A 10,027-nucleotide genomic window follows, 5' to 3' on the forward strand; every position below is an offset into this window, starting at 1 on the left:
GAATCTTAAAATATCTTATGCTACTAAACCAAGAATCTAAATGATACTACTTTGCACAACGGAATATAAACAACAGTAAATAACACATCCATAGAATATAAATAACGTTTTAAAATTTTCATCCCAAATTCGCTATATTAATAAACATAGAATACAATAGTCTAGGGCTCTTGTACCAGGGATAATGGCCCTCATACTTCCACTGATACAAGACACAAAACTAGGGCTTAGTGTCAGTCCATCAACAACCAATTTGCCCATACAAGATACACTGACCATCTGGCTGACGTAGTCGACTCTCTTAGCTCCTATCGGTCGTACCTTATACCTGCCTGGTCCTTCAGCCCTTGATCTCCAACTCAACCTCTATCAATGCTCCATGTCCATCTGGCCACTAAACCTCGGCTATCAAATATACTCACTAGTTGTGCCTTAGTCCATCAAGTGAACAACACATCGAGACTCCCATCGAGTTGTGCACAGCTCCACTTGTGAGCAACTCTTAATCTGCCCACTGTTGCTCCTCAACTACTCAAGGACTTCAGCCCACTATGGTCTTCCTGTGCTGCTCCAATGAAGATCAGTATAGGGCATGGAGGGCTGCCACCTATCACTGTAAGATGTCCATCTCCCACAATTAACATGAGCTAGGAGAACTTCCCATCATCTGTTATAGATGTCCTTCTTCACAAACAAGTCTCAGGCTCCACAAACCTACTCCTGGTTTATTAGACCCTTGAGCTCATCAACTATTGCTCTCACAACCAGATTTGTCTATCAAGGTGTTTCTCACCAGGTTCCAACTTAGACATTGTCATGCTATCCTCTAGCAAACCATAAGTGCCCAATCTCGTCCACACTTGGTATTCTCTCACCTTGCCCTCCAAAATCCACGAAAGACCAATCCATGCTATAACATCTGCACCTAGCTAGGGCATCCCCACACCTAGGAGACCCTTACACATGGTTGCCCACAGACTTCACCAATCTGCCCTTTGCTCTACAATAGAGGAGTTATCACGCAAATATGGGCTCCAACAATATATCCTCACCTAGGACACCAACAATCAGTCATACAAGAGTCATTTGTAGCTCCTTCTGCTGATGTTCTCTTTCCTCTCTCTTGATGTGTTTGCTATCACCTTGGCTTCTTGGTAGACTTCCCAACAGTCCTCATGGGCTTCTCCAAACAACTCCTAAGTTATCCTCAAGCTACCCATCAATTTATCCAAGTTTTGGTCCACAAATCAAGGACCCAACACCCCTCCAAAACACTTTTGTAATGGTATTTTCTTATGCGTTTGTGACAGTTCTAGTTAGGGCACATGCTTCAGCCGTAAACCCTCATGACAGTTCACAAACAATCCCTTAAGCGATTGTAGCATGCCCTGTGAAGCCTCTTCCTCACCCACGCCACCTTCTTAAGGGACTAGTCCACCCTTGACACCGCTTTATGCAACTCCAACTGTGTGCTAGAGCCTACGGCCTAGCACAACAACCCTAAACCTTGAGACAATCACCCTTTTAAGTGCCCAAACACACTCCAACACACAACATTTTGACCCTAAGTGGCTTGGCCCCCCAGTAAGGCTACTCGGCCTCTAGAACAATAGTCTCAACCCTCTTTTCAGCCCAAAGATAGTTCGCTACTCTAGAAGCTCACTCGGCCTCCATCACAGAAATTCGGACCTCCTCCATGTTGTCTAGGGCCTCTCCTCCTTGCTCCGGCTAGGGAAATATCAAAGCTCTTTCTTGAGAGCATGTTGCACTAAAATGGATGCTAAAACAACTCCAATTAACCCTCTATTTATAGCCAAATGAGGGGCTCCAATGAATAGATGAAGAGACACATCTATTGGCTAATTTTTACATCAATCCCGCTTGACTTTAAAACCAATAATTATTTGCCAACTTCAAAAATTCATTTATCCACTTCTACAAATCGGAATTCAACAATTCTCAATGCGTTGGATTCTCCTTTCCACCCTCTATTGTCTTAGGTCATCACATATAGAAATGTGCTTTCAGAATTGCCCCAAACCCAATTGGGTGCAAAACCCCCAAGCTTGGGTTTCAAGCCCACAAGCCTACTTGTGGTGCTTTGACCTCCAACCCTTGAACACTAGGGCATGGCGAACCTCCCATGCTACAAAAAAATCAACATATTTGACTAATCCTCACTATGCCATTTAGTTGTAGCATCTACATTTCTTTTCTTCAACTGATATATTCACCTTCCTTGGTCAATAATCTATTTATTTCATAGGTGCATATGTAGCAATACAGATTTTTCATCTATGACAATTTTCACATTGATATTTCTATCACATGATTTTTGTTGCATCTCCTCACTATATGTGCTATTTGGATTGCATCACATGTTTTCCATTACATAAAAAATACCACATAGATTGTTAATATTTGTAGTATGTGCTATGTAGATTCTTGCATGAGCAAGTTAACTATTTTTTCCTAATTACTCGATACTCATAATCCATAATTCCATTAGCCAAACATGTATTGCACATGGTGTTGTAGCCTTGAAGTCTCTTTTTGGACTTGATTTTGGGTCATTGGACCATCAAACTGAAGAAAAGTTGAAATATGTGTTTGCCATGATGGACGTTCATACAAAGAAAATAAATGACCATAGCACAAATGTTTCATTGCACACAGGGACTACCTTAGAGTAGGTAACAAACCTTGAAGCTAATGTGTTTCTTTAAGCATGTTTCATTTTAATCTAGTTCTTTCTTGTCTTTATTTCTTTCTACTAACTAATAGTTTATGATGGAAAACTTAGACAACTGTCAGAGCAATTCTTTGTTTGTTAAAGAAACCTACAGGTATAATTCAGTTGTTAAAGATAGTACCAAAAAAAGAGCTTCCATATTTTGCAACTGAGATTGTAGTTTCATCTCGGGAGTTTCCACCTCATCGATCTAATAATCTTAATGAATATTTCAAAAGAGTCAGCACCCTCCAATGAAAAAACCAAAGAATGAGTCTAGAGTATTGAAATAGTTGATGATTCTTATTTTGTAGGGGGTATTGTAGACAAATTTATGTGGGAGTGCCCAAATTCATCACCAGATAGGCCTACATTGCCTGTGTCTTCATTAAAGAGAAAATTGGCTTAAGTGGATGGCCCAAATAGGCATCAGAGAATTGATGGCATTGGTTCAAGAGTTGTGGCAGGAGCCAAAGCCACTGTCTTATTTGTTCGTATAGGAGGTACAATTGTTTCCTCATCTGGTCCAACTAGAAGAGACACATTTCAACAATGCAAAGCTAATACTAGTAGACCACCTTCTATGCATGTTGATGATTATGCTACAAGAGAGAGAAACAATGATGGCATGAGTAGCAACTCCAATGTTGTTAATGTTCAACGTGGAGGGCCTATTGGTGGTAGGCCACCATCTATTCATGTGGATGAATTTATGGCTAGACAACATGATCCCAATTTGAATAGGAACACAACAAAATATAGAGATAACCATATACACAAAGATGCAATGGAAATAATACTTCAATTCATTAATATAAAATAATGAAATATGCTTACAACATAAATGGAAATAAACCAGCTAGGGAAATGGTAGCTTATCTTTGAGAAGAGATGTGGTGGCTACATGCCTCTAAATTGTCTTACAATGAGGCCCGAAGGCCAATTTATCATTGAGAAACAATGAAAAACCCTAAACATCCAAAAACCTAACCCTAGAAGATGAAATGCCAAACTGTGGGCCCCATTTGGGTAAATTTGTACATCAACTTCCCAAGGTTGTAACTTTGGCATATGATCTTCATTTGACACACACAATATCTTGTTAAAAATATCTATCTGAGAACTACAACTTTGGGAAGAGAAGCATCAGTCCATGGACCCATGTTGCTCCCAATTTTCCCAAAAAATGTCATTTAGGTCCTCAAAACAGCGTCGAAAGTTCAGGACTCACAAAACTGCTAAAAAATGTAAACTGTGATACAATTAAGGAAACTGAAAAGCCGAAAGAAACAATGGTGGGGGTCTAAGTGGACTTGGTAGGTGGCCACCAATATCCACCTAGATCATTCCTACCACCTTAAGAAGCAATGCTCCTCATTGCATTGAGTTCCTCCATGAGATGAAGAAACTTCTGCTAAACTTGGTCCCTGGTGAGCCACTTGCCCTGGTGAAGGAGTTGGACTGCTTTGACAACTCGATACAGTTGGATATTCTACTGGCTAGTGTGCTTAATCTGTGCATCCATGACCCGATCAGTTGCAGCTTGTTCCATGCAATCTGGATTTAACTCTAGTTCTGCAATGTCAGAAGTGTCTAGTAATGGTGGAAGGTATGGCCGAAGGCAGTCCACATTGAAAAATATGTGCAGGCCAAGGAATGGGGTAGTGTTGAGCTCAAATGCATTGTCTCCCATAGCCTTGGTAATGGTGTAAGGACCATATCGGAGTGGTCTGAGTTTCCGATAGGCTCCGGTAAGGTGTTCCTTTTGCAAATGCAACCAGACTTTATCGCCCACCTGAAACTTGTGTGGAACCCAATGTTGAACATGTCGCTACTTGTACTTGGCATTTGATTTCCCTAAAATGTCATGAAATTGCTGGCGAATATGTTGGATGTGCTCAATGAAGTTATTTTCCTTATCTGTTTTAGACTAGACATGAGCTGAATCTGTGTGAGTAGCTGCAAATGGCATGGCCACATCAACGGGACATAGTGGCTTGAATTGCAAGCCCATCTGAAAAGGGCTATCGCTAGTCAAGCTGTGGAGAGCTCGGTTATAGCTGTGTTGAACATAGGGGAGACTCTCATCCCATGTGCGTGGATGCTTTGAGTTGTACATGTGCAGAATGTGTATGATCATCCTGTTGACAACCTCTGTCTGGCCATCAGTTTGAGAATGGAAGGTTGTGGATTTAATGAGTTTGGAGTCCAGCATCGACCAAAGACTAGACCAAAATGTACTAAGGAACTTGCTATCCCGATCTGAGATGATAGACTATGGGATCCCAAAGTGTACCGACACTCATTCAAAGAAGAGTTTAGAAGTGGCTTCTTCTATGATATTCTTCTTGTAGGCCGCCATAATGGCCATCTTCGAGAACCTATCAACAACCATAAAAACAGAGTCATTTCCATGCTTAGTGGGCACCTGACATGTAATCCGTGGAGATGGATTCCCATGGTTGACTCGGGGTAGGCAGTGGGGTATAGAGGCCTTGCTTCTTAATGGTTGGTTTGGCAATTGTGTAGGAAGTGCATGATCTGATGTGCTTCCCGACATCCTGTCGAAGATTCAGCCAATAGAAATACTTTTGTAATACTGCCACCATCTTCTCGACCCTGAAATGCCGAGTAGCCCGACTATAGTGTGCTTCCCAAATCATCATGGCACGCTCGCTTGAAGGAATACAAAGGTGACCCAGGTGGCATAATAGGGCAACCTGGAGGTGAAAATATGGAACATGCTGACCCTCCAAGAGTGGCTGGTATGTGTGGCCGAATTTTGGGTCGCTTTTGTAGAGAAGTGGCCGATTATAAGTCTCATGCCCACAAGAGTTGAGCACGGTGATTAATGCCATGATCGGTGGTCGACTGAGGCAATCTACAAAATTATTGGTGTTGCCCTTCTTATACTTGATATTCAAATGGAACTGTTGCAGGTATGTGGACCACTTCTGATGGCGATCATTCTGTAATTTCCCTTAGGTCCGTAAGAACTCTAGGGGTCGGTGGTTTGTGTGGTTGACCATTTCCTTCCCCAAAATGAAATTATTCCATTGTCACTAGGCTTGCAGAATGGAATATATCTCTTTGCCATAACTGGGATACTTCCGAACTGTGTTTGAAAGTGTCTCACTGTGATATGCCACTGGATGCCCGTGTTGAGTAAGGACTGCCCCAATAGCATAGTCAGAGGCATCTATCTCGACCTCAAATGGTTGTTGCAAGTCTGGTAATGTGAGCACCGATGCCGAGCAGAGGTGGTATTTCAACTCTATGAATGCCTTCTGTTGAGATTTAGACCAAAAAATTTTTTCTTTCTCTCCTCCCTTGGTGACTTGACTCGAGGGCCAAGTGGTATGAGAAAATCCCAACACGAACCTGCAGTAGAAGTTGGCAAGACCTAGAAAGCTGCAGAGCTCTGTCAGAGTGGTTAGAGATGACCAATCCTGAATGACTTAGATCTTGGCTAGATCCACATGCACCCCTTGTTCATCAATAATGTATCCTAGCTACTGAACTTGGGTCATGCCAAAAGTGCATTTCTTCAAATTAGCACATAACATGTGTTGCCGCAGTGTTTGGAGAACATGTCAGATGTGGTGGAGGTGCTCTTCCCAACTCTGGCTGAAGATCAAGATGTCATCCAAGTATACCACAACAGATGAGTTGGTGAATGGCCACGAGATGTCATCTATTAGCCTCATGAAGGTTGTAGGAGCATTTGTCAATCTGAAAGGCATAACCAACCATTCGAAAATGCCCTCCTTGGCTTCGAAGGAAGTCTTCCACACATTGGAGGGTTTGATTGGTACATGGTGATATCCTAACTTAAAATCAATCTTTCTGAAATATTTCACTCCCTTCAGTTGGTCTAGGAGGTCATCAATCCATGGGATCGGGTACCTATTACGAACATTGATCTCGTTCAGCACCCGATAGTCAATACAGAGTCTCTAAGTCCCATCCTTCTTTTGTACCAACACGATTGGGCTCGCACACGGCGATGAACTCAGAAAGATGTGACCTTTCTGCAGCAGTTCCTGAATCTACCTCTTGATTTCATCGTTCTCTAGCACGAAGTGCTGATAGATTTACCCATTAGGCAGTGGCACACCCGGGGTCAGATCGATGGAGTGCTTGAGCTGACAGTGCAGAGGAACCCCTGCGAGGGAGGTGAAGATGTCCTCGTACTCCTTCACGACCTTGTCCATTTGTAGTTGTCATGCGGAGGGGTCCTGTCTGGAGGTCGTGGCCAATGTCTTCTTCTTTCCTTAAGTGCATATCATCAGGAAAACAAATTTCTCGGTTATGGAAATGATCTTACTGCATTGTTTTACAGTAACCAAAGAGATGGTGGTAGGTGGTGCTCCCTCCGGTATCCTTTACAACTTATTTCCCAAAGTAACAATAATAACATGGGGCCTTGATTCATAGATAGCATGTCACTTCCACAAGTATAGTTGTCCTAGTAATACATCACAAACTTGAAGGGGAGCAATTTCACACAATACCTCAGCTGTGAAGGGCTTGATGTTGTATGGAAGGTGACACTGCTGGCTCATGCGAAGATCCCGTCCTTGGTGAAGCCACCCGATGGTGTATGGTTGTGGATGTGTTGTGGTCAGTAGGCCCAGCCGCTTCATTACCTCTACTGAAATGAGGCCCTTTACCCACATTTGGGAGTGGAAGAGATGCTCCTCCTCCTCTGGATATTTGGGTTCCTCCTTCTGGATCTTCATGCTGCCAACAGTGGCATTGGGCTCCGCATCGATAATCTGCTTCCCTTTGTCATTCCTCTTGTCAGGTTTTGACTCAGAGTCAGAACCTACATCTGATTCTAAAACCTTTAGCTTATCCACCAGTGACTGCTTGGCCCGACACTCACTTGTGTTGTGAGTGGATCTCTTATGGAACTCACACCACTTTCCCATGTCCTTTTTCAGCTTCGCGGCACTATTCTTTTCTTGCAACTTTGGTGGGTTGTCTTGGGCCACCTAGCCTTAGCTTTATCCTTTGTTCTACAGTTTGGGGGCACCTTTCCCTTGCCTCGGATTCAGAAATCCAAAGTCTCGCTTCTTCTGTTTAAGCTTTTGCTCAACCCTGACAGCATATCGGTATGTAGTTTCGAGCGAGGAGATGTTCATGAATTCTATTTCTTCCTGGATGTACTTGTGCATGCAGCCGCGGTATTTGAGTACCAAATGCTGCTCCAAATCCTTGATACCCAACTTTGTGTGAAGGGTATGTATAATATTGGTAAACTCCTGCACGTCTTGGTCCCTTCCCTACCGTAGTGTGGTCTGCTTTATGTATTGATCCTTATAGCTTCCGATAGGGTAGTACTGCTCCTTGAGGGCATCCTAGAATGAATTCCAAGGGGGTGCGACCGAAAATAGTGAGCTTGTACTTTCATCCTTCTACTCGCAGTAGTTTTCCAGTGGTCCTTAACGTGGGGGGTTGCTTTGGGAAGAGTGAAAATAATCTTTTCCCGGCTGGAAAAACCATGGACAGAAAAATAACCCTCTACTAGATTTAACCATTTATCGACGGCATCTGCATCTATTTGACCCTCAAATATGGGGATTTCAAAATTAACTTGTACCTTAAACGGTGTGGCGTTTCCAGAGTAGCTGTTGGAAGCCGGTGCATCACCCATGGGTAGTTGCCGAAGGATTTGAGCAACGCTATCCATCATTGCGTTCCTTTTTTGCTCGATGGCTTCTGCGAGCAAGATTTTGATAGGATCTCCTGCCCCTCATCTTTATTTTCATCCACCATGGGAGGCCGTTGGGATTTGCGAGGCTGGTCTTGCAAAGGCTCGGGTAGTTCAAGCCCTAACTCCTTATATCCCAACATCGTTGGGGACATGCAAATAAAAACAGAGAAAAAGCAGACCGCTCTGATGCCACTGATTCGGATTTAAACAGGAACGCAACAAAATACAGAGATAACCATATACACAAAGATGCAGTGGAAATAATACTTCATTTCATTAATATAAAATACTGAAATATGGTTACAACAGATATGGAAATAAACCAGCTAGGGTGATGGTAGCTTATCTCTCATAAGAGATGTGGCAGCCACATGCCTCTGAACTACGTTACAATGAGGCTTGAAGGCCTATTTATTGTTGAGAAACAATGGAAAGCTCTAAATATCCAAAAACCTAACCCTAGAATATGAAACTCCAAATTGTGGGCCTCGTTTGGGTAAATTGGTACATCAACTTCCCGGGGTCATAACCTTGGCATGCGATTTCCGTTTGACGTGCACAACATCTTGTTAGAAAGACCTATCTGAGAACCACAACTTTGGGGCCCAGTATTCCCAAAAAACGTCGTTTAGGGCCTCAAAATGGCTTCAGAAGTTCAAAACTGGAAAATCTACTAAAAATAGTAAATTGTCATACAATTAAGGAAACTGAAAAGCCGAAAGAAAAAATGGTGGGGGTCCAAGTGGACTTGGTAGGTGGCCACCAATATCCACCTGGATCACAACATGAATGCCAATATCTAGTAGCTTCAACTGATGGAGACCTACAGAAACCGGTGCAAACATTGCCACCTGAGACTGAGAGCATTGTTAATAAGAATATTAAATCTAGAGAACTAAAGTCTCACCTTGAATATAACTTACAGGAAATCAATATTAAGTTGGAAGTTGCTTCTGAATTAGAAGACTTGTTGAATCAGAATCAATTTTCCTTTTGAATCAAACCAAGATGAATCAAACTATACACACTTCCTCCCTCATTAAAGAAGCATGCTTGGATTGTTGCAATAAAATAAATCTGGATAGTGCCCCAGTCTTGGACTACTATTGCTTTTTGTGAATTCAAACAATCCCCCTCCCCCTCTTTCAAGAAGCACAGTTGGATGCTTCTAAGAAAGTGACCTGTAGAGTGCCCCAGTTCCCCACGACTGGTATAATGTTAAAAGTGGCAACTAGGGCCAAACTCCATGTGGGACATCTATTTATGGCAACTAATATTTTTCTTCGATCCCTCTCATCGAGAGGTGTAGGACTGATCTAAATATCATCTGATTCTGATACGTATTCATGGAGTTATGAATTTATTTGTGTTATAAGACAAATCGCCAAGGTCAGTGAGCAACCAAATAACCCACACATGTGCTCAAAGTTTTAGTATAAAAGGAGATGACTTGAGATTCATTTCACACACACTTCTCTCTTTATTTCTCTCCACTTGTCTTGGCTTTTAGTGTGAGAGAAATCTAGGAGGAAGTAGCCCTAAGACGCAGGAGGAAAGTAGGCTTAACAATCAGCCCT

This window comes from Pinus tabuliformis, chromosome X, assembly GCF_031772625.1.
Source record: "Pinus tabuliformis cultivar Carrire ecotype Pingquan chromosome X, CPIR1, whole genome shotgun sequence".
NCBI lineage: Eukaryota > Viridiplantae > Streptophyta > Pinopsida > Pinales > Pinaceae > Pinus > Pinus tabuliformis.